This window comes from Anser brachyrhynchus (assembly GCF_964034855.1).
Source record: "Anser brachyrhynchus genome assembly, chromosome: 12".
In the NCBI taxonomy this organism is placed as follows: Eukaryota; Metazoa; Chordata; class Aves; order Anseriformes; family Anatidae; genus Anser; species Anser brachyrhynchus.
In genome coordinates this window covers 7,348,934-7,374,075 of record NC_137707.1, presented here as the reverse complement: position 1 = coordinate 7,374,075, position 25,142 = coordinate 7,348,934, and the positions used below count along the sequence as shown (strand labels likewise).

The window sequence follows — 25,142 nt, the reverse complement described above, 5'->3', positions numbered from 1 at the left end:
CATAATCTTCAAAAATAATTAAAAAAAAAAAACAAAAACACTCTGTGATCTGCAAGTAAGGAAGCAGTTGATCCCATCCATTTTCTAAAAGGCAAATACTGTGCAAGATGAAAACTGGATTGCTGTTGTTTCCTTTTCAGCAAAGTTTGCCAGCCCTTTCTGGAGCAGGTGCCCAAAAGGATGGTGAACTTTACCATTGAAATGAAGATACTTCTACAGTTTGTTTGAGAACATTCTGAAAAAGGTCTCTCCTATTGATTGATCTTTCCTATTACAAATTCATTGGAGTTTTTCTAGTAGCGTTACTCTGAGAAGAATCCTCAACCAAACTGAATTATATAGAAAAAATGGTTCCATTGCCTCCAAGGAGTTTCTGCTCAGAGACCTAGTGGTCTTTTTTTTTTTTTCTTTTTTTTTTCTTTTTTTTCTCTTTTTCCCCTCAAGAAGTTTTGTTATTCTTTTAGGAATTCTACTGCCTAAAAAAGGTTTGATTAAATAAATAAATAAATAAATAAATAAAAGGAAAGGAAAGGAAAGTCCTTCTCATTCTGAGCTTCAAAAGCAGAAAAAAAAATGTTTCTGAAGTTCTCAGGTATGTTCTTTGATACATAGACTTCAACAAAATTAGTGTTCTTTTGCAGATAGCAAATCTACCTACTGAGCTGTAAAGTTTGGGATTCTGCAATTTTATCTTTCCTCCAGTTCTGCATACCTTAACTTTCGGCAGTTCTCCCACATTACTGATGCTATCTGGAATCTTGCCCAGTATTCAATTGGCACCAAACTTGGAACTCAGCTCTACACTTTTTCATGCGGTCTCCCATCCCATATGTAATGACCTGATTCCCAGTGTCATTGCTGTAGGAATAGAAAACACTTATTTGTTTTTTTTCTAATACCCTTTATCTTTTGATTTTGATCATTCAAATATGCATTTTAAGCCATATCTTGTAGTCAATATATTTAATATATGATTATATGTAACGATTAAAGATTTCTTTATTCTTAAGTCAATGTTTTTTTATACTAATTGGTGCAATGTGATATGAGGTTTATATATATATATAATCTGTACAAAAAGCAGCAAAATTTGAAAAATGTACCAAAAGTAAATGAAATATTAACTAGAAATCAATTATACTATTCCTGATAAAAATCTTTCCCTTGCTAGAGAATATGTATTCAGTTCTCCACATTACATACAATACACAGCATTTACTCTGTTTACTCTGCAAGTTTTTATTGGGAAGAAATCATGAAGATCATGGAGATGAAAGAAATACAAGAAATAGATATAAAAGCCTGGTATCACTGAGGCTAGTAGAAAAACACCTTTTTGACTCCAATGAGGTTAACTTATACGTTTATTATACAGTGACATTCTTACTTTCCTGCTGTCTCTGCTACCTGGAGATTTGGGAACACAATATTTTTCTGGAACAACTGTTTTCAGGTATATCCACCATGCAGGACAACTCTTTTTTTTTTTTTTTTTAAATGGTGTAACACTGGACTCTCCATACCTTACTACAAAGAAGAACTTTTATAGACTAATATTTCATAGACTAAACACCTTCTTTTTAAGTTACTGGTCACCACTGACTTTGCTGTTCACCTCATCTAAGAATTAACTTTCTCTCTTTAAAGTGAAAATTTGATACTGATTTTTTAAATCCCACATTTTCCTGTTTGGACTGCTACTATCTTTAGCTATAAGAAACTGTTTGATATTCATTTTTTTGATTCAAAAGGTAGAATTCTCAACCTCATCTTTATTCAGGTCCCAGAAGTGATAGACCCCTTACATCTGCAAAGCGAATATGAGAGAAAGTGAATTACTGATATAGGAGAAAGTAGAAGGCTTAGAAGAAAAAAAAAATAAAAAAATTAAATGAGGTTCACAGACAACTTACCTTTTCTTTATATTAAGTAACATTTACCTATTCATTTTCCCTGAGCTTTACTGTATTTTGATTAGTCCCTGAAGCACTGAAAATATATGAAGGATTTTGGTCCCAGAACATAAAGTCATACCCAAATAAAATAATAATAGAAAATTAAAAAAAAAAAAAAAAAAAAAAGAGAGAGAAAAAAACACCAGACTGGGGACTGATAAAATTATCAGAGATAACTTTAAATTATTAATTCAATAATGAACCATTAATAATGAATGCAGGAAGTATTACAAAAGCTATCACAGCATGATACCATCCAAATTTTACTTACCAGATGTGTTTTATTGATTTCCAGAATTGATAACTCAAATCTAAGGGAGGTATACTGGGGAAACCATGCATACATAAATAAATGATTGCATGTGGAATGAGCAGTGCTGCTGAGGAAAGCTTTGTGCACCACAGTCATTTTACTCTTTTGAAACATGTAGACTTAGGGAGGAGTCATGCAGATAAATGGCAGAGATTGTATTGGGCTTGTTTGTATAGACACCCAGTTCTATTTCAGGTATTCATCTCAGGAGGAATAGTTTATATAGATATTCCAAGTGGCTCAGTTTACCCTTCAGTAACTTTATTAAGTATTAGGCTTCTGTACTCACATAAATCCATTAAGGGATTTATCTAAGTGGCCTAACATTCAAACATAGTTTGCTTATAGATCTTATTACAATCTAACTTGGTTCCATGAGAGGTCTACAGCCAGACACTGCAGGTCAGAAATGTGGTCCAGATTTTACCATAGTCAACCTCAGATACAATTGCAATGGTCTACTAGTATGTAGCTCAAAACTGTAAAGTTCTTCTCGCTTGAAGACATGGAAACCATGTCAGCTGAGGATCTATCTAATGTTGCAGATTCCTTAACTAAAAGACGGCTCATCTGATATTTTGTACAAATCATTTAGATATTGGAAAATAAGGTAACATCTACTGATGGAGGAAGAAAACTTAAACAGATCAAAATTTTAAAACCATATCTTCTCAGACATTCTCTGTTGCCAGCCTCTTTTTATCTCCTCCATCCACAGCCCCAAAGAACAGCAGAATGTGACCCTTCTGTCTGAAACAGTACCCAAAATATTGTAGGTCAGATAGCGAGGGCTCCCAAAAACTACTAAAAAAAAAAAATATTGCCTGGATCTGAACAATGTTTCATCTCATCAGTATTCAGCAATGCTCTCTTGTCATAAAGAAGACTAAAATAGAATAAAACCATGAGAACAGCAAGTGAGCAGTGATAAACATTCAGAAGACATTAAGATTTGTTTAGCCCAGACAGCTGCAGATTTTCTCTGTGACTACTGAATCTCCTTTCCAGTTGAGAACTGTTAGAGTTCCTTCTCCAAACAGAAGTATGACTGTTACGTGTGGCATATGAGAAAGGCTTGCACATGAGAGTTAGGCAGCTAGCAACCACACTCACTATATGCAGATATATTTTAAAAAGAAGGGCAGCTGTTATACAACAAATGAGAGAGGTGTAAATAATCCCTGGCACTAGCCATAGTAATGCTTCTTCATAACAAACTCAGTGATTCAGACTCACATCACTCCTTTGTTTCTCCCTCTCAACTGCCAAATTCTGCATTTGTATTTTTCTTCATTAATGGAAAGTAGATTGTTTGGAACTGAATAATGCTGGAAGAATAGCAACATCTGCTGTGATGTTTACTATTGTTATTATTCTTTACACAAGTACTACAGGAGCAATTATATTTGCCTTCTGTAGCCAGTTCATTAAATCAAGCAGGAATAAAGGGCTACAGATACTCATCCTATTGATAAGAGGGAAAGCCCAGGAACTGGAGAAGTGAAGCAGAAATACAAGGACACTGGAATAAAGTACTTCACAGGAGGTTCAGATTCATGGCTTAAGCTCACACTTAGTTCTTGACCACTCGGAGACTCTATGTTCTGGAGGGAAAACTGGAAGGTGTTTCTCCAAGGCAACAGACTCAAGATGTGCCAGGGGAGGTTTAGATTGGATATCAGGAAGAATTTCTTCATAGAAAGGATGGTTAAGCATTGGAAAAGGCTGCCTAGGGAGGTGATGGACTCCCCATCTCTGGAGGTATTTAAGAGACGTGTGGATGTGGTGTTTAGGGACATGGTTTAGTGGTGGACTTGTAATGTTAAGTGGATGGTCAGACGTGATGATCTTAAAGGTCTTTTCCAAACCAAATGATTCTATGATTGCTTTGGTTGACTCTGAATTTCTCTTTTACAGACTGCTTTGGAAGCATGAAGCATTTCATTCATACTATGATGTCTTTAGGTGGGATAAAAAGAGCTATGACAGGATTCCTAGACCTCCACTACTCTCCCTTCTGCCCCCTAAAAAGATCAAAGAAAGCAGGGTTTAAATTCACCTTTCATACGTCCTTTCCCTTTGTATTAGGTGATAAGCCACTTAATAATCATCTGGCAAAAGCTGGAGGCCACTAACTCTTCTGCCTCATGAAAAATCTATTATCAAAAAAAAAATTAAATGTAACACAGCTGCATCGCCTAGAGAGTCAGAAATTCCATGGTAGTGGGACACTGTCTCAACCCAGGAGTTTTTAAAAGGGTGTTGGTGAGGGTACATAATCAGTGCAGCTGTGTGAAGAATGGTCTAGTAATGTGACCTTTTGCCACCTTTTTCTGTTCAGCAGTTCTGTTCACTTTCCTGTCATGTTGAAGTAAGTATAACCCCCCTCCCTCCCCTTTCTTCTGTTGACAGTAGTTCCATAACCCCATGTTGAGGGCATTCAAATATTTCTGATCCACGTCAGTGTATCTTTTCATATGATGGCTTACTTTGCACAGTTATTAGTTCATTAGCAGAGTGAGCATTAGGCATGGATTGTGAAAGAAGTAATATATTAGTACTCTATTTTTTTTTCACTGGGATTTGCTCTTCGAGAGAATCTGAGGAGGAAAAGGTTAGATATTTCCCTCTGTTGCACTGCTAAGTAAAGAAGGGAAGATATGACTGGGAATCAATATCCATCCTTAAACATAAATAAGATAGAAGGACCAGTTATGGAAGGAATTCAACTGCAGCAACCCAAAAGGAATATGCTCCCCTTCCTCGAGGGGGCGGAGGGATAGTTATGCCTACAAACTAGCTAGGGAACATATGTGTCACTATCAGTAATATTTACAGTCGAAACTTCATGAACAGCGAGAAAGGGCACAGGCATACACATTCTTACAGATTGTGTTGAAGTGGCTTAAAGAGATGCTTTCAGTTTAGACTAACATGTTCTAATTTGTATTGAAAGAGACTGGAAGTGTCAACAAGGTCATTTACCACATCCTAGCAATTGAGAAGGGAAGCTCCACTTTGGTAGAAGGATGTTTACAGTCACAGTCATAAATTCTGGAATGTTTCCTACCCAGTTTGCAAGAGCCTTTGTCCAGACTGCATAATACTAACACCTATCATGGCTAGCACGAGTCTGAAACATTTACCAATGTCAACAATTTCCTGTTTTCTTCTGCATTTACAACACAGGTTGGGCAAGACAGGCTTCCAAGGAACTGTTCCCCTTAAGGATATATCTGAGACTTTACAAAGTGGGAAAAACACTATGTGGAAGGGACATGAAATTAAAGCAGATTCTCTGTTCGTTTTTACTGTATGCTGACCGGGACATGGTGTCCAGATAAGTGCAGCAATTATTCTATAAGCTCAGAAGCAGTCTTCAAAGCTACACAGATACACTAAGGACAAGTGGCTTTGGTGGCCCTTGTCATTGTTCTTGGCAGTTCCTAATGCCACTGGATTGATATGAATTAATCCTGTATTCTAGGACCAAAGCCATTTTTGATCCAGACTGCAAACATTGCAAATCTCTTGCATTTGCCTGAAGGCTGAGAAGGCAACCCTGAGGTGATCCACTTGCGCTGGCAGTGATAAATCTTTGGGCAATTTTTCCCAAGCTAATGCGGAAAGCTTTGGAAAACAACTGTGGAAATGCTTCTCTCTTGTCTTTCTGAGGAAAGTCAGAAATGGTGACACATGGACTCTCAGCAGAACAATTGCAGACACTTTCCTGCCTATTTATGTACATGTCAGGTCCTGTCATGTGTTTGTTGTGTAGAAACAGAAAGCACACACAAAGGACTGGAACAGTTTGAAACCCAGACAAATAACGTAGCTTTTTGTGTCTGCCTTTTATTGGCCAGCACTGCTTCACTCTTCTGGGGACAGACATTGTCCTTCTTGCTAACCTGTTTTCTTAAGTCACAGTCAAACTCTACTATTTGTTTTCAAAAAATCACTTTTAAGGCAGAGAAAACAGGCTAATGCTCAGAGCAGAAAAATCAAGATAGTAAACCCGCTGAACTGTTGTTTAAGAACAATCTTCCTATCTATTCCAATGTTTTGTCAAAATTAGGAAGTCTTGTGGCATTATTCGTTTATGTAGTATTGTTCAGAGAGACAAAACATTGGAATTAGTGTATACTGTTTTAGGAAAACATACAAGAAAGAAAATGGTTGATGGATAACTAGAGACAGATAAATGTATCCCTAAGTCATTTTTGCTGTTTTATTATCTCAGCTACAAAGAGATGGGGTGGAGCAAGGTATGGAATGAGCTTTAAAAATATCCTTCAGTTTGTTCACTTGCACTGTGGCATACCTGCCACAGTTTTACCATAAATATCTTAACAATTATTTCAAGATACATTATTCTTCCATTTAAGTACATGTTATACATGAATGATGTTATCTGTAAAGGCAATAAATTCAGTCACAGCACTAAAATGTAATTAGAGTATTTTTCTGTGACAGAATTGATTTTGGGTAGGCACATTAAACTCATTTGTAAGAAAAAGACACTGATGTTGCACAGCTAAAATTCTCACAGATTAAGTTTGCAAATAAAGATTTCTCCTCACTTATGGTAGATTAAATTATTTAATATTATTCTGAGACATTCAGGAATCAACAAATAGCAGACCAAAGTGATGAGAACATAGTTGTATTTTTCATTGGTGGAAAGAGAGGAGGGAGGCAAAGATTTTCAGGCTGCCTGTCACCAGTCAGCATTAATTTCCCACCATGACCATGAATCTACTTCAGTCAAGGATGGCAGAGCAATAGCAGAGATGGGTGAGTCAAGAACCATGCTTATAATTTTAGTGACCTACTTTGCAACTTCATTTGATGTACAAGGCCTTGCAGAGATCATCATTTATTTTACATCGTAGAGTGTAACTAATAGTCATGTTTCAGTGTCTTTCTGAGAGTGTAATATAACTCCAGAGATGCGTTGAAATCTGCATCTGAGGGAGTACGGGCACTTCTTGTTGCACAGGCTATCAACACCTTTTCAAATGAGTTCCACAAGAGGAGGCCCTCAATTACACAGCATCCATAATTGCAGCAGGTTGCCAGAAAAGATTTGCTTCTACTTATGTGTATAAATAAGGATCTGATACTAAAAAATACTTCTGAAATTCTAATCTTTTATCTGAAATATTTTAGTACACTTTTACTGTGTTTTTGCCTACTGACAAACTTCAAAACTAAAAAAAAAAAAAACACAATATAGGAACACATGAATTTAGAAATTTTTTTTGCTTTCCTTGAAAAATAGTGTGTTAGCACGAAGAAACAAATGGTTTGGAAGAAGCTCAAGAATAAGTGATGAAATTTAAAAAGAAGCCTTTTCAGGAATTATTGTACAATTGTTTACTTACCCCATGAATTTTTTACAACAGTAGAAACCACAGCACTTTCAGCATTTAATTGGAGAGGAAAATATGAACTAGTTTCTTCATTTATTCTTCAACACTGTAATCTGGTATCATTTTGCCTACACAGGACAATTGTGCCACGTAAGAAGAGATTTCTGTGGCATCATTTCCCAAAATCCATCTGTTCTGTTATGCTCCCTTTAGATTTTTGAACTGTGTCAATTCCTGCGGTATTGTCCAATAGTACATTAAGCAATGTGACTAACGTCTGTTGATGCATTGTTTATTTTCTCAACTTTTCTCTAGGGAGAAAAGTGGTGCTTGTTTTAGTAGTGGTTTTCTTTGTTTTCCTTTGCTTTGCAGCCTTTTTTTTATTATTATTATTTAACTAAGTAATGGTAGTATTTCCAACCTGGAGAAGGCAAGGTCAGTAAAACGTTCCCAGTACACGGAGCTGTTGGTAGAGAAACAGCACTGATCTTTGGTTTCTGGGGGAATTTATTCCACACATGACTCCTGTACAAGTAAAACTTAACCCTGTAGAGATTTCCATGGGACAGAAATATGAAGCTTTCTGCCAGAGACATTGTTTTTAAAAATTTAGGATGAATGTCATAGCATAAGGAAAGAAAGGACTGGAATACAGCACTTAATTCAATTTTGTGACTACGTGGCCAGCCAGCATAGAAAAAGAGATTTAAAGTGATAAGACAGTCATCTTTTGCCAAAGAGGTATTTCAGACTTTTTTTTTAGTACATATTTTCTTAAGCACAGTAAGATTCACACCCTGCTAGTTCCTACTGCATATTGTAGACAAAAGGTTACAAATGCATGGGTAACTGAGTCACGCCATTGTTCTTCTGGTATATAGATCTTTGAAGACAAAAAACAACTGAACTAAATACTATAGATACTGCTATGCCAAAGGTGTTCAGTCACAGAAACAGTGCTTTGGAAAACTAGAATTAGTTGTTTGGTCTGAAGACGAGCAGAAAACAAACTGAGATAAGTCAGACAGTGCCTGAAGCTTGATAAACTCTAGCATTAATGTTCCTAGTTTTGTAAGCTGAAGAGCTGGCCCATATACCATATTAGTAGTTAAACTTTAATAATACTCGGTTCTGGCTTTTGTACCCTAATCAAAGTTAAGTAGAGGGAGTACTTTGGTTAGTCAATAATACAGTAAAGCACAGAAACTGACTTGTGACCGGTGGGTGAAGTAAAAGCATGGGGAAGCAAAGGAAGGAAGCTGGCTCCAAAGAGAGATTAAGCATAGGCCTGCTAAACATGTGCAAAGAGAAGCAAAAAGATGTGACCTTTTTATAAAATACATCGGCTAAATATGGAGAATGGAAGGTAAAGGGTTAGGCAGCTTGTTAGAGAGCACTTGTGCAGTCAGCCAGCATTATTGCAAAAGCTACAGAGACTCATTGAAGCCGGGTTTTTGGACAGTGCTGCCTTCCTTTGACATAACCCTTTCCAGGTGTCTCTCAAAGAGACCTTGATGGAAAGGAATGGTCTAATGCAGATTAGTTACATTGTTCAATACACCATGCTGAGACACTTCAGGGAGAGTGATAAGAGAGCTGACACACATTCTTGCATAAAGTATATATACAGGTATATAACTGCATTTATCTGCTTCTCTCCAGTTTATTTCCCTTATCCAAAGATCCCCCTTTCCTCCTTTTACCGTGCAATAGCAACCCTGCGACTGGTTCAGGAAAACTGGATTTTTTTAATTTATTTTTTTTAAGAGATCCCTATTAATAGAGCTTGAGTATTAATATACCTAAACCCAAACCTCATGATACAAGGGATCAGTTTGTTAGCAGACCTGAGGAAAACCAACGGCTGAGATATTCAGTACTACTCAGTATTCTTAAAGCCAACATATCCAGTTCCCTAAGGATTCCTATCTTCAAAACCTGCTGCATTACCCTCTTCTCTTCCTAAATAGAGGGCTTGACCAGGGCTGGCCTTCTAGTCACTGATGTGCACGAGAATAGCCTTGACTGACATTGTGTGTTAGTGAAGACTTTAATCAAGAGTGTTGAAAACTGGCTGGAAGCTGCTCAGCAAAACTAGCTGATCTGAATAAGCGTAACTAAGGTCACAATTAAAGCACACTAAAAAAAATCATGGTTACATTATGAATGATTTTGCTGTACAAAAGCACATGCTTTCTGAAAATCTATTAATGTATGGGATTATGCCGGCTAGTTTGCCTAGTCATTAGTTTAATTTTATATTAATCAAACCAAGCTTTCAGAATTTCAGGGATATGAAAGTGAGTTTGGTTCAAACAATGTTGTAGAGTACAGTTAGTAAACTTCAATATGTTGCACAACTTCTAATGTAAAATTGCTTTTAAATCTGTTCAGTTCCTCTTCCTCTTGTTGGAAAGACTTGCAGGACAATTTTTCAGATATTTTAGATGTGTAGTTACTGTGATTATACAGACAATTGTGCAATAAGTTATTGTAAGCTGGCATTTCAATGTTTACTTACCCAGCTGGCAAACATAAAGGAAGTAATTATACTCACACATTAGTCCCACAATCACATGCTTAAAGAGTTCTAAAATCTGGTTCTGACTGTCCAAGTGTGATAGCTTGTTTCTAAGGAAAAAAAAAAAAAAGATTCAGGTTGTTGGTCTTGTGCCTTTATTTTCAAGTCAGCAAAAGCAATGAAAATCTTCACCTGGATTTGCAGGTAGGTTCTGACAACTTTGCAGAGCTCCAGTAGCAGAAAGAGGCCTAAAATGTAAGCTAAGAATAGTTGAGGGCCCTCTCAGGACAGAAGCAATATAGAACAACTGCAACATTTTATCTGACCTGTTAAGCTTCAGAGTTTGCTGCAGTGATCCATGGCACTGATATACAATTCACATGAAATATTAAGGGCCTGATTCTTCACTCAGAGCCATTCAACTGAGAACTAAAGCTAGTGAAATTGCTGTGGTTTAAAATCAGCGCAACTTTGTGAAAAGAGATTTGAGCTCTTAGAGTCCAAACAGAACAGTGGAGTGATGAATTATACAACATTAAAGATCCTTATAACTCTTTGGTAAATGTGAATTTGATGACAAAGCCTCAATAGGCTTGGTAACTCATATAAGTGCCACAAAGTCAGCTTGTTTATCTGCAGATTATCTGAATTATTCAGGCCTCTTGGGTTTTCAAAATTGAGCTGGAAGCCTTGCACTGACAGACTTTGCCAATTGTGCGTACAGTAATGAGGAAAAAAAATATTCCCAGGGAAATTTCCAGTGACAAAATATCCCTGGTAACAACAACAATTTTTTTTCACTGCATGAAGTGATCTTGTCATCCACTAGGACTATGGTAAAAGTGGTCCTGAAATAGTAGTAGAAAAGCTCCTGATGATAGTCCAGGAAACAACCAATGGTCCTTCCTCACACGTGACAAAAAGATTCTTACAATTAGAAAATTTAGAAGACAACTATTTTTCGCAATACAGATTTACAACAAATCATCTTGACCTCAAGAGGACTAGGACTGCACAGGCAGAAACACTGAAAAGCTACAGTCCTTGTCTCCACCTGCATGTTTATAGCCTGACCCAAAGCTCACTGACAAAACTGACAGCCTATTTTTCCATTAGATTTCATTAGATTTTGAAGTTCGTGTTAATTACAGGACTACACAGTTGATGCATAAATAATCTGCTGCATCCTGCTTAGAGCAGTTAATTTTGATGGCTAACACGTATGGTCAAATAAAACAGTTTTTTACTCTAGGATTTCAAGAATATGAAGAAGATTGCAGCCAGCAAATGACATTTTAGGATGTCTAGGAGAGAAACAAAATTCCCCCCAAAAGCCTATTCCTGCATTTTCTACCACTTTGAATCTAAAGTACCTTTAATACGAATAATAATCAGCATAAGGTACAAAATCTTGCTTGAAATTACTTTTTTCTTCCTCTTGTCAAGCTGGTATGATAGCAATTGCTTTCCTTTGTACACTCTGTGTTTAGTAATCCAGAGTCACTTACTTAAAAACTGGTATTCTCCTCACCTTCAATTCACAAACCCTTTGGAGTGAGATATTGGCAAAAAAAAAAAAAAAAAATGCTTCCAGAGTTCTTTACAAGCAATAGTAGTCAGAAGTGTGTGTGTGAGAAGGGATAGAGGAAGGGACATCAACCTTCAAACCTTCATTGATGATTATGGACACTTCCTTGGGGAGAAGGGAGGTGCATTAAGATAACAATAATAGTTCCAAATTTCAAATCCTTTTGACAACAAAAATAAATCTGTGTAAAAGTAAAAATGGGATTCACAGTGCAAAGATCTCAGAAGACAGTTGTTTCTCTGTGTACACACACTAACTTGCTCCCTTCTCCCCTCTTTTGAAGAATAACTGGGTTCTTTCTCCTTCATAACTATAAAATGGAATGGCATCGTTCTTAAGCTGTGACCATTGTACTGAGGAATGATGCATATTTAAATTTTAACTTTCCATTCCCAAAAATATTCTTTGGGATTAGCCTTGGAGAAGCTGCTGCAGGTGGGAAGCAGCCAGACAGGCTGCTGAGGTTGAAGAAACTACTTGGGGATCAGAGGTTGGTGGAACACGAAGTCACTGAGTTAATTTGAACCTCAGCGTAGGGGTCTATGTGCTAAAACATGGAAGAAAAAGGTCTTTCTAAAACACTTTCATTTTCTGTTCTATCTTGCTCAGTAGTTTTAAATTTTTAAATACAGATTATCCTGTTTCAATTTTCTTTGTGGAGCTCCTAGTAAGACATCTGGGCACAGTCACCTCAAAGCTCTGGCAAACTCACGTTACCCATAGTCCTTTCCCTGGACCAGCCCTCCCTCCTTATCCTTCAAATTTTGTTTAATAGAGCCTGAAAAAGCAAGACTTCCAAGGCCAGAGTATAAAAGAGGTAGAGTCTATGCATAAATAGAAATTAGCAGTTGTTCAACTTGCTTCAGCTAGAATCAATAATCTAACTGCCCTTAGAACATTTCTTGGGAAGATGCTGAGTTTCTTAACAAGGACACTAGAAATGATAATGAAGTGGACTGTAAGCAGGAGAAAAAATAATAATAATATTGAGAGAAAAGTTTAAGAACACAAGCTCTGCACAATGTTTTTTCACACATTTTTTACAGAATAAAACTGAGTAGGTTTTTTGTTTGTTTCTTTTAAAAGCAAATAGGACTGGACGTGATGGAATTGTAATTGATTTGAATAAATGCTTACCTGAAAAGCTGAAGCCTGATAATACCAATATACTTCTCATTATAGACAAATCACTGAAAATACTTTGCTAGTAAAGGGAAACTCTTACTGTTTAAGAACTAAAAGAGATTAACTTTCCTGCTTTAGGTCATAAATTGGCCCTTAGGTCATAAATCAAAACTTTTTTTCTGACACCCAATAATGAGTTAGGTTTTGGGTTATATGACTGAGAGGTCTGACCTGCGATAGTCACTTTTTTTTTTATTTTTATTCCAGGAGTTCCTGGATTTGAGCAATTGTCGTGCTCCATTTTAAAATGAAGCCTAGAGAGAATAATGGAGGCTGAATGCAGAAAACATACTGAAAGGAATAATAACTGTCATTCTTTTTTCAAGAAGGTAAATATTAAAGGTAATAAACAATTCTAGGAAGTTCTCATTTCTTTCCAGTAAACTAAAATTGCATTTTCCACATTGCTTAAAGTGGTAAGTTTATTTAATTTTGAATTACTTATATGAGTGGAAAAATAAAACCATGAATCTAATTCTTTGTGTTGTATAGAGGGTCTATCACTGACCTCCACATACACAGAATCAAGACTGAGTAATTGATAGATCATAGTGCATTTCAATTTTCAATAAAATCATAGAACTAGGTCACTGAAGTACAGAGTCAAACGAATTTTTAGACATACTAAAAACAAGAAGGACTGTTTTCATAAAAGAAGAGTTTCTCAAGCAATAAGATTTGTGCCAAAAAAGTAATACTAATCAATGTGTTGTATCCAAAGGGATCCAATAATGAATTTCAGTTACATTTAAACTACAGCATTGTTTGTTTATTGTTCGGCATGAACTACAGCTTACGAACCTACTGATTCAATAGAAATAATCAAGTGTCTTCAATAAAACAAGATGAACGGGGTCCCAGGGCTTTACAAAACTTCACTGATGCAACATGCATGCTTATTTTCTGACAGTTGGTTCATATTATTGCCAATTGTTAAATACCTTCTCATTGTATAAAGGCAAATTATAATGAAATTAAAATGCTTTCCATTACTTAGAGACTCTACAGAGGGGAACTTATCACAAATACTTCTCAATTCTTAAAGGTTTTGTGAATGGTACTCTTACAACACTAGGACACTAAGTTTACCTCGTCTGCAAGTAGTTGTTAAATTCATATATCTTTAGATTTACACTTATTAAAAAGCCCTATGTCAGACATTTTATATTGAAATGAGTAAAAAAATTCACTTGCTAGTCCTTGCTACTTACACTGCAGAATACTCTCTTAGCATTTTTTTTTTATTTTTTAATCAATACTACAAAATCCTAAGCATGCTGAAGTATATAGGAAAATGTCTGTTGACACTAACATCAGTGCCAGCATGGAATCACTTATACCAGTGATGTCATCAGCATTGGGATTTTACTCTTAATTCAAGTAGTAGGTGGTTGGCTACTTGTGAGAAATGTGTTGCTCATGGGCACTTAGCCCTGGTACTCCACCTAAGTATGATGTGTGACTTATTTGTGACATGTTTATGTGAACTTTGTATTATGTCATAGCTGTATAATAAGAAGCATTCTCAATGTGAAAATATATATATTACTGAAGAGTGAATAGAGCTTTCAAGAATATCATAAGAGGTGAGTCACAGAACTAATGAGCTGTGCTATTAAGCTTGAGAAAACATTTATGAAAACATGATTTAGCAAATGCTTTTCATTTCTACTTTATTTCTTTGAGTAAAGAATCTCCCCCATCCCCCAATATTGGAATGTTGATATAAAGAATTTATATCGTAATGAATCATCTCCTAAAATATTTGTATGCCATCTCAAGTTTCAAAAACATATTGTGAGCTGTAAAACATCCAATATGATGTCTTTATGCTAACGGCATCAAGAGATGATATTAAGTGCATCACAAAACCGTAATGGAATAAGCATTTGATTATTTGTAGTCAGCACTAATATATTCAATAATGCATGGCAAAAATATTACATAAAATGTATTATTCATATACTTTTCTCCCAAATGCACCTTAAAATGGAATGGTTCACTCTGCCTTAGGAATTTTTGTCATGGTGTTTTCTTCTGTTCTTAACTTTCTTAACCACAATGCTTTCTTTCTTAATCATATATTCAGTCAATTGCATAGCACCTTCTCTTGGTGGATAACTCATTTTCTTTAACTATGTTTTTTTTTTTTTTTTTCTCCTGGATCCTTGAATAAATTAGAGACTTCTAGAATTCCTACCACACACAATTTCTCTGTGGATTATTGTTTCAGATAGTTTTGTGTTTTACAACAGTTATACAAATGAAGGAAGTTTGATGTTCAATGTTACTGTGAATAGATGCATATATGTCTGATAATATAGTCAGTCTGGGCATAATTCTACCTCTGTTAGTTTAGCCCAGTAGGGATTATGGAGCATGCAGGAGAGTCCAGGTATAAAATGAATACTTACAGAACTAAAATTGAGGTTCGTTATTAACTCAAATTGTGTTGTCTTACAAGTATTACTTGTTTTGCTCTGAATGAATATTTAAAAATGAAGCAGTGAATTACTCCTCTTTCTGCATCAAACTCAACTACGTTTTCATTAATGGATGGGGCCACAATACATTTTAAATTTCTAGACACTTCCTGGAAAACATAGTCTTGACTAGCAACTATTTCTAAGTTCAGCCTAAATCTTGCAAATAATTTTAAGCTGAGAAAGAAAGAAAGAAAGAAAGAAAGAAGGAAAGAAAGAAAGAAAGAAGGAAAGAAGGAAAGAAGGAAAGAAGGAAAGAAGGAAAGAAGGAAAGAAGGAAAGAAGGAAAGAAGGAAAGAAGGAAAGAAGGAAAGAAGGAAAGAAGGAAAGAAAGAAAAAGAAAGAAAGAAAAAGAAAGAAAAGAAGTTAACCAAATCAATGTAAAACAGAAAGAGGACAAGGCAGTTCACTTACTTTTCGTTTCCCCAAATATTTAAAAACTTGAGATTGCAGCTAACTAAAATGTTTGTTGCTGTTTTATTATTATTTTGGACACAGAACGATACATTGTTCCTACAGCTTTATTCATGGTCCTTGAGGAAGCCTACTGTCCTGGAAAAGCTACATATAGGATATTGCATTTGTACAGTCTTTATATACCATGCAGTGTGCAGAATCTTGTAACGGAAGAGCTATCAGGGCTTTATTATGTCCACTCCAATTGGGAAAAGAATGAATTGTGAAGTGGTGACCAAGTCCGATCTGCCAATATTCTTGTCAGAATATTCTTTTTTCTTTTTTTTTTGATGAATCCCATAATCTAGAATGGCTATCTTTTTGAAATTACATTTTTCAGACATTGTTTATTGTATTATTACAAACAAATGCTTTTAGTCTTCTGTTGCATGAAAGTAAAGACAAATATTACTGAGGATTACCAGATCAGAGGCTTACAGAAATGTGTGCCTGTTTTCTCCCTCCACCCCGACACTAACTAAGCCAAACTAGTCTAAAATGAACTGGGTGCAACTTTTCCAAGTGAGCGTTTTTAGCTAACCCAGTAAAATTAACAGAACTAGAAAAGGGATTAGCCTGAAATTAATAAAACACCAAAGAACATACACATCTTTTCTTTCTTTCTTTCTTTTTTTTTTTATTTTTTATTTTTTTATTTTCCCCTGAGCCATTAGTTAAATGCCATAGCACTGTAATCCCAACCACTGCAAGAATTTCTTCTTAAAAGACAAGATAGTAGTCACAGCTCTCAAATACTTTAATTCAAAAGAACAACTTGAACAAAACGTTGTGCTTTAGCAACTGTCAAGATACAGGGAATGGGAGTAAATCAGAAGCCACTGGTGTCAGATGCATCAGGCTGATGTGGGAACAGAGCTTTTAAATGCAATGGCTCTGCCTTCCAGTTGTCCTTGTGAGGTCATTTTGTATAGCATGTAAGCAAATGAAATCACAACTGGAAAACAGTAAGTTACACTGCCAGGACACAAATGGCTACATAGCAGATCAGGCAGCAAAGAGACTGCTGCAAGCAGCAGTATGTATTAACAGGAATCTACTAGCAGTTTCAGTGTAGAGGATTTGCTTCAGACTCTTTGTAGATCAGGAGGTGATTTGTCACAGCTTTCTGTGGGTTAGACCCCTTGTGCCATTCTTCACAAAAGGAAGACATTTTTTATTAGATCATATAGCATCACCTAGGCTTGTCTCATCATTTAATAACTGTTAGCCTCACCAGGGATAAAACTCTTTCCACCACCTACTTTTTCTCATTCAGTGTAAAGTGTCTTTTATAGCAACATCAATAATGAACATTAGGATGGGATAAAGGTATGTAGCTCATCACTAGTTCTTGAATGAATCCAGACAGGATGGTAATCATTTTGGGTGATTGATTCTTCATCAGAGTTTTTTGCTGTAAGACTAGAACAAAGACAATAGGCACAAACTTCGCTATTCTAATAATACATGCAAGCAAATATGAAAGAGCTCATTAAGCCTGTGCTGAGTTTGCTTCTCAGCGTCACATGCCTTTCTTAGTCATGGTGACAGATCAAGATATAGCAATACCAGTTCTGTGGAGAAAACAACAGTAAACCCAACAAACAACAAAGACACTAGTTAAAAATAATCAACAACCAAACCTGCAGTGATCGAGGAACATGAGAAGAAAAATTGCATTGAATGAGCTACCTAGCTGAGGTATGCTATTAGTATTTGAGTATGACAGACAAAGTAAATGTCAGCTACCAATTTATGACGAAAAGGAGACGTAGATGATTATTTAGCTCCTAATGTAAAATCACACATTTACATTATCTTACACGTATAAGATGGCTTAATTATATAGTTAACTGAGTTCTGATATCAATTTTAAAAGTTGCTGGAGCAAGTCTGCACTGTGCCCTTGGAGCACAATCTAGCGCACCCTTGGTTCTATCTACAGACCACATTTGCACTAGGCCAGCTCTGGCTTTTGCTGCACTTTGCTGACTGTTTGTACTAAGCTTGAGCTGTGGCACCTACTGGTTCAGTCTGTTGCATATCAAAATTACTCTGCTTAAAATAAGTTTATCTACTGCACTTCACAATGAGATAAATACCCTGCTAGTCTTTAACACACACCCCCCTTCCCCATGCACACCTTCCTCTGACCCTCCCCTAGATTAGAAGTTAAAACCACATTTTTTGAGAGTGAAACATGAAAGTGTCCAAGATGAATGACATTTAAACAGGAGATAATTACATTACACAGAAACTCAAAAAAGAAAAAAAAAAAAGAAAAAAAAAGGATAGAAGGCTTTCCATTCTTTTCAAGACATTAATCTATTTCCATCATCCTTATGAAACTTATTAGATTTAAACAAACAAACTCTAAAAAAATCTGGTTAATAAAATGAGTCACTTCCTTACTTTAGGTAACAGTCCCTCTATACGACCTTGCAGCCTTGCCAAGCAAGACACACAATCTGTTTTATCTGAGCAGCTTTTTCTTTCTGCTAACTTCCCTCTGTTTCCACCCACATAATTTATTTTTTAACAGAAGAAAATAATTTCCATTTTAAAATTATCATACTTGCTTTTCATATGACCCATTTTTCATACGTAAGAGTTTCTAAATCAGAACAACAGCCCTCTGCATCTCAGAAAATAACTGATTCCTTTCTCTTTCTCTCAGGTAAGATTTTGATTCCCTTTTTCCTTTTCTCACAGATTATTTAACCATTTTGCTGGCCCTATGGTGGCTTCTTCAGTAATTCAACATCATTACTCTAGCTCCTTCCAGTGGTAAATCATAATGTTCAACAAGAAAAGAATAGAGCTTGTAATATACCTTTAATCATTTTGCTCTACAGAAGCCAAATAATGACTGTCATTAAAAACAAGTCTTTCTGCTTGTTCGAGTTTTGCATCAAAGGTAAAGGGTAAATGAAGCTCAAAGGTATAGCTCAGTTTCACTCACAATTCTAACACATTTTGGTTAGGTAGCTAACATTGCCATTTTACCTCCACTACAGAGTACCTCAAGACTTTTTTTTTTTTTTTTTAAATCTGCTATAATGTAATGAGGGTAATAGCAAATCTACATATCTGGCTAACTATAGTTTCAGCCTAACTCAAAGCAGGAGGTGGTAGGGGCCAGGACAGTAACTTGAAATAAATTCAACTGTTGATTGTTTTGAGAATTTTATGGGCTTTTTGAAATATTCTTACCAAGTTAAGGAATAGAAAAAAAGCAATCAATATTTATAGAATCATTTAAAAAGATATTTTAATATTTATTCATTTAGATTACAATATATTTGAGAAATTCTACATGGATTAATCGAAGGATGAGCTTTGAATTCATCTTTGATGATCCAAAAAAAAAAAGTAATCCCACCCCCCCAAAGTAAAAATTCCCAGATATAACATATGAGCTACAAATGTTAAAAACAAGCTTACCAAGGAAGGGATGTCTGTGCTGCAACATTATGGGAGAAATTTGCAGTTCCATTGATTAAAGTGCTGAAAAATAAGGAAGTCAAACAAACTTGTTAAAGAAGTTAAAACAAAGTGACGAAACAATTCATTACAGATCTGTAGGCATGTTAACAATATTCAGCAGTTCTGCAATGACAGACATAAGCTGTCAGCAGAGAATATATGTGATCATTTATTTGATTATAAAGTACCTAAGAGTGTTCAGCGGGTCAGATTTTTCAACTGGCTGAGCTTTCTAATAGCTCCTCTCAATCAAGGGATTGTGCTGCACAGTGGAACACTGAGCACAGATATAAGGATGATGGAGGTCACTGACCCATCTATTTAAATAAAAAAGGACTGTCCAGAACAGCTCTACAAATGCTCCTTCCTACAAGTTTCTGTTCCAAATCTTTGCTTTTGCTATTAACATATGAATTTAGGCTCTTGTCATTAGATACCATGCTGCAATAAGCTGGAGTTGAACAAATACATAGGGAATCATTAGTCTGAACAGTAATGTGACCTCTACACAAGATTTAGACCTCAATCTTTTATAAGATTATGCACGTGCTTAAATCTGTCTACTTGTAAAATGCTATTACAATTAATCACTGGGGGCAAGTTGGTTGAGAGAATCAGTGAAAGAACATTTAGTCCATGTCTTATAATTAGTTGAATCTGTTTCTTATTAATCAAACTCCACTTGGTACGTTACTACTAGTTATGCTTATATTAAAAACTGGCTGCCCATTTCCTTCACAATTCTCATTTCTCTTTCACAAGAAAAAATTTTCTCAGTCAACTTGGTCCCTCCAAGGCAAAGTTATAATCAAAATGAACAATATCACCCAAGGAATTGAAAATCAGTTGTTGTACTTAAAGGCCTTAGGGACAGATTCAAAGAAAGATGTAGACTCATAAAATGGGACTCAAGCACCTAAATTCCCCACGAGTCCAGAATTATGATCTTGAAAGCTTGCTCAACTGATCTTAGAGATGGTTGAGCTCCAAAATGCCCCCTTCTTCACATTAAACTTGAAGTCCTTAACTTGGCCAAGTTTGGACATGGCAGAATAAAACATTTACCTTGAAACCATGTCTGAATACAACTTGGAAACAGGAAGACCATGAAACCCTGATTAATGGATATTCATGTAGGGAACATTGTATTATGCTGTCTACTCAAACCTACAAATGTCCACCTCTGAAGAGACAGGCCTACTGAGGATGTATTTTTCTACATTCCTTATCAAAATTAAGTAATTCTGCCAAGAATAACTGTATGTTGAAAAAGAAAGGGAGGTGCTATCTCTAGAACCTAAGAGAATATACTCTTTAGGGAAAACAAACAAACAAACTCTGGTTACTCATTTATGCACAACATCTGCTAGGTTAATTACAGAACCTCCACACAGGTGTGATTCCTCAACCCCTCTACTTACCTCCCTCCATGCCATATTTGTGCTTTCTGATGCTGTTAAGTGGTCACCTTCCTGTCCTATGGCACAGTTTCAACAAGAGGAGCAATACTGCCCTGCAGATCATGCTGCTTCTGAGGGACCGCCACTGGGTGCTACCTCAGCCTGCAGCCTCTCGCACACAACGCAGTTGCCGCCATTTTGTGAGAAGAACGGGGATCGTTCCTTTGAGGAAAGGCCTCACTCCAGGGGAATTTCTGGTTTTATTTCTAAATAAAGCCTGACAGAGGTGTTTAGAAAGGTGAGGTTTTTGACTGTGGTACTTAAATGAATTGTTTAAATGTGTTGTCTGTTAACTGTTTAGATCCTTTATTCCTGTGGTTTACTGAGGAGGGCACACATGGTAGGAAGATAGGAAGGCTACAGTTCAGCCTGTCCTGAAATGGCGGCTGGGCAGGGTGCTGGCTTTTGGCAAGCAGCCAGCAAGTGGGGTACCTGGAGCTACTGTTGGCAGCAGGGAGCAGCCCCAAAGGCAAATTTCAGAGGGAGGGAAAGAGACAAAGAAGGCAGGCAGGAGGGCAGCATGTCCGGGTCCCCTACAGGGACTGGCTGCGCCATCCAGAATGCCATTCCAAAGCACTGTTGCAAACAGACCACTGTATGAGCGCACAGATAAGGGTTTATTTTTAGAGCTCTCTGCTTAATGGCTTGACCAGTATTTTTGGCTTTTCTGTTTGTTTTTTTTGTTTGTTTGTTTGTTTGTTTCCAAGTTTACTTATGTGGTTCTAAAAAGACTTGACTGCAGAGTGTTGAAGTCAGATATATAGGTGTTTCAGGAAAGGTGCAGCTTTGGATGACTCAAGTTCCCACTTCCTGCTTTGATTAGCTCAAAGCAGCGCCACCACTCATCATAACAGCAATTCTTTATAGAATGACAAAGTGCCAGACTCTCTCTATGCCAAGTAGAGACAACAAGCATAGATGCTGCCTCATATAAGTTTCTCAATTCAAATCTCAGGGCAGACAGCTTAACGTTTAATGGATCTAGGCCTGATAAATTGAGCCTACTGAAGGTGGTCTGTATATACAAGTTTGGAGAAGTGTGATTGCCATCTTTGACAGCTTAAGAACAGTTGAGATAAAATCACTGAGTAATGAAAAAGCAGGAACCACCAGGTTCCATCAGGTTACTTATCCTTCACTGTGCTGAAGAATCTGGATGTAGTATGTGAGGAGAGGGTGCTGAACAGCTTGAAAGGTTAGAGTGTGATTAATGGGATGATGTGTGGCTACCATGCAGTAATCCCCCTACACACTATCCAATTCAATTTGGCCTACATCATGTTGTAGAAAAGATTTAAATAGTCTTTCAAAGGCAGAAGAATAACATTATTACAATCCTCTATGCCTTTTTAATGTGATTCTCTCACAAGTAGATTTAGTATGGAGAAATAGTTTCAATAACAAATAGAAAACAATTAAAATAAAAAAGCCTCCTCATTCTCCAATCCAGGACTCAATTGGAGAATTACTTACTTGTGAGTTAAACTATTGTTTCAGGCAGAAATTTCCAGTAGGGGAAACTGAAATCTGGGAACTATGTGATGGTAAAATGCAAGGTATTAACAATTGTTTTCCTTACTAAATTCTGCACTTGCAGGGGAAATGGCAAAGAGAATTCTACATTTATAATATAGTCAAAAAACTATAATAATTAGTATTTTTAGAATAAGTTAGTCATGCAACAAGGGATTGGAAGAGCTTAAAGAGGAGCAAGTTAACGTTTCCAAGTGACAAAAGTTTGTTTGTTTATTTATTTATTTATTTAAGTCAGAATCTGTTTTTCTTCTGACCTTGTTTTGTGCATGAACTGTTTTAATTAGAATGCCAGTAGTGGATGGAGCCTTGTGTATGTATTTTGAAGAAAAGAGCAAGAGTATTTGGGGGCACTGAATAATAATATTGTTCATTAGAATTAATTTACTTGAAGAAGCATCCTGTCCATCTAAGGCCATGGATATCAGACTTACATAGTAGTGCTATACTTTGATTTATCTTTGTCTCTAGAATCATTCACAAAAGTTTTCAAGGACTTACCTTGAAGTAAGCCAAGAACACGATACTTAAGGTGCATGATGCTTCTCTGAGGAGATGGTGAATATTGGCAAATTCAATGCAAAAAGAGTCGTATATTCCAGCAATACATATAGAAGAAACAGAAGGCTAAGTAGAAAGAGACTTTTAAAAAAAAAAAAAAAGTCCTCCTAGTCTTAGGTTTTCATTCCTTTTCTTTTTTTTTTTTTGTTTAAAAAGTCCCAGTGAAGTTGATATGCCTTCTTGGAGTTGAGCTTACAGAGGTGGTTAAATGCTGTTTGTTTTTTTTATCCAGATTTCAGATCTGATGAATTTCTTCATTATCAACAAACCTAATTGCTGCTGTACATTAAACTGGCACATCTTTCCTTCTACTGCAAAATGTCTATTTCCCAGTCCCTCTAAAGTCCAATTGTCCTTGTTTCTTTTTCTTTTTTTTTCTTTCCTCATTATTCAATCACCTTCCTATTCATGGCCAATAGAGAATGTTGGAAAAACTTTCTAGTGTTCAGCTGTGTGGTTAATGAGCCTTCATGAGATGTGGAGCTCTGTCATTTTAGTGTTTGATCCCTTCGGTCAATTGTACTTCACCACTTTGTACTCTTTGTGTTCTTTACATTGATACTTCTTTTAAAGCTTAATCTTCAGCACTTAAAATGCTCTTAAATTATAGTAAATCCAGATGTCAATGCTGAAAACCCTCACCTCTGTCATTCTGTTTTGCAAGAGTTGGACCTGACAGTGGCAAATGGCATGCTATGTATTCTAAGAAACGCTGAACAAATCTATTTCCTTTAGATGTTTAAAAAATGTAAATCTGTTTTCTTGGGATTGTTGGTGTAAGCATTCTAGAGAGTATTCCAGTAAATATACCAGTGTTACAGTCTTTTAAATAACTGTAGTATTACTTTTCCTATGAAGCTAGATGTAGAGATCTTCAGAATGGCTTCATTTTGTATATCTGCAAGTTCTTCATTGTTTTGCCAAAATGCAAGTGCACATTATATATTTGCATTACCTATCCATATGGATCAGTTCTCTACCTGGATTTGTTAGTGGTCTTCTAAATACAGTGTACATATACAGTAAAGGTTAAATATCAGAGCCAAACCACGGAATGGTGAATTTCTGCATGTGAGTCACAACTCAGAGTTAGGGAAATGGTATGTACTTGCCCAATTTCTGTGAGCACTCATTGTGTATAATGAGGATTGAATTTATATGCAACATTCTCCCCTTTTTCTTTTCTGCAAGTGAAGCCGTTAGAAACAAAGAGGAAAAAAAGGTACTTGAGAAATGATATGGGGAAACAGGAAACTAGATGGTATTTTTGAGATCACACAGCCTTGCTGTTGGATGTGTGCCTCAGAAGCATCACGCGATAAAGAGATGTATACCCACTAGAAGGACAAGTTTTCCTAAATATTTATGAGCCAGAATCAGTAATCTAATTTGTGGGTATGAAATACAAGAAGGGGTGATAGGCCTTTGTCTGAAGTGTTCTGCACTCTGATCAGTGAGTCTTTACCTCAGTGCTGCTGAATTTAATATCTTTTAATTATTGCCACTGGTAAGGAAACTGCAAGCACTTCTCTGCAGAAAGGATAGCATAAGCTGACATGTACTCCTGCTCTTGCAAAATAAGTTCATCTGAACTACTCAGAATATGGTGTTAGGACTATGGCAAAGCTTTTGTTAAAGCAGGAAGAAAATGCATGTCCCCTTGATGAAAGGTGAATACATACAGTCAGTGCTGAAATTCTTGTACAGGTTGTGTGCATTTTTAAGGGTTAAGCTTCTACAAGAAGTAGACCTCACTGTCACAAGCAGTTAGCAAGCCAGCATCTGTTTTACCAGTGCTTCTGTGCTGAAGTAGAGATGATTTATATAAATCTCATTGATATATATCATGCTTCTCTTAGGAAGTTGCTTGATATTTCTACAATGCCTCTAAGGTTATGTTCATGGCACCTATAGATTCCTGTTCTATATTGTGAACCATTGACATAAATATTGTGGAACAATATTGTTCCGTGGAATTTGCTTGTGAAAATCACTAGATTAGAATTTTCTGTTCTGAAAAAGAATGTTGTTTTCAGTATTTACCAAATAAAACAATGCAATGTGGCATTGAGCAAAATGTTAAATTTTGTTATAATGAAAATATTAAAACTTTAATGCTTTTAATTGTAAAAATAAAAATCAGGTGTAGTAAATATCATTATTAGTAATTTTTTTAAAAAAAAGGAAAAATGAGTAAAATTAAGTGTTCTTTTCCCAGATATCTTAGCT

At 36.1% G+C, this 25,142-nt stretch overlaps 1 protein-coding gene and 1 long non-coding RNA gene across 3 annotated transcripts in view; one reads left to right on the top strand and one right to left on the bottom strand.

Annotated features, from left to right (window-relative positions):
• Positions 1–20,515, bottom strand: LOC308176591. Its single transcript, XR_013938431.1, has 4 exons — positions 20,425–20,515; positions 19,318–19,380; positions 10,162–10,271; positions 1–858 (listed from the first exon to the last, which is right to left on the bottom strand). It is a non-coding gene; the product is annotated as an uncharacterized lncRNA (long non-coding RNA).
• LOC308176583 (uncharacterized protein) overlaps positions 13,141–25,142 on the top strand; it is a 288,961-nt gene continuing 276,959 nt past the window's right edge. Inside the window, exon 1 of one of the 2 annotated variants that reach the window (XR_013938416.1) lies at positions 13,141–13,263. The gene's annotated coding sequence lies outside the window, so the exon portion shown is untranslated. Of the gene's footprint in view, positions 13,264–20,828; positions 21,058–25,142 lie in introns of those variants that run through there. The other variant, XR_013938417.1, reaches the window with a different exon arrangement.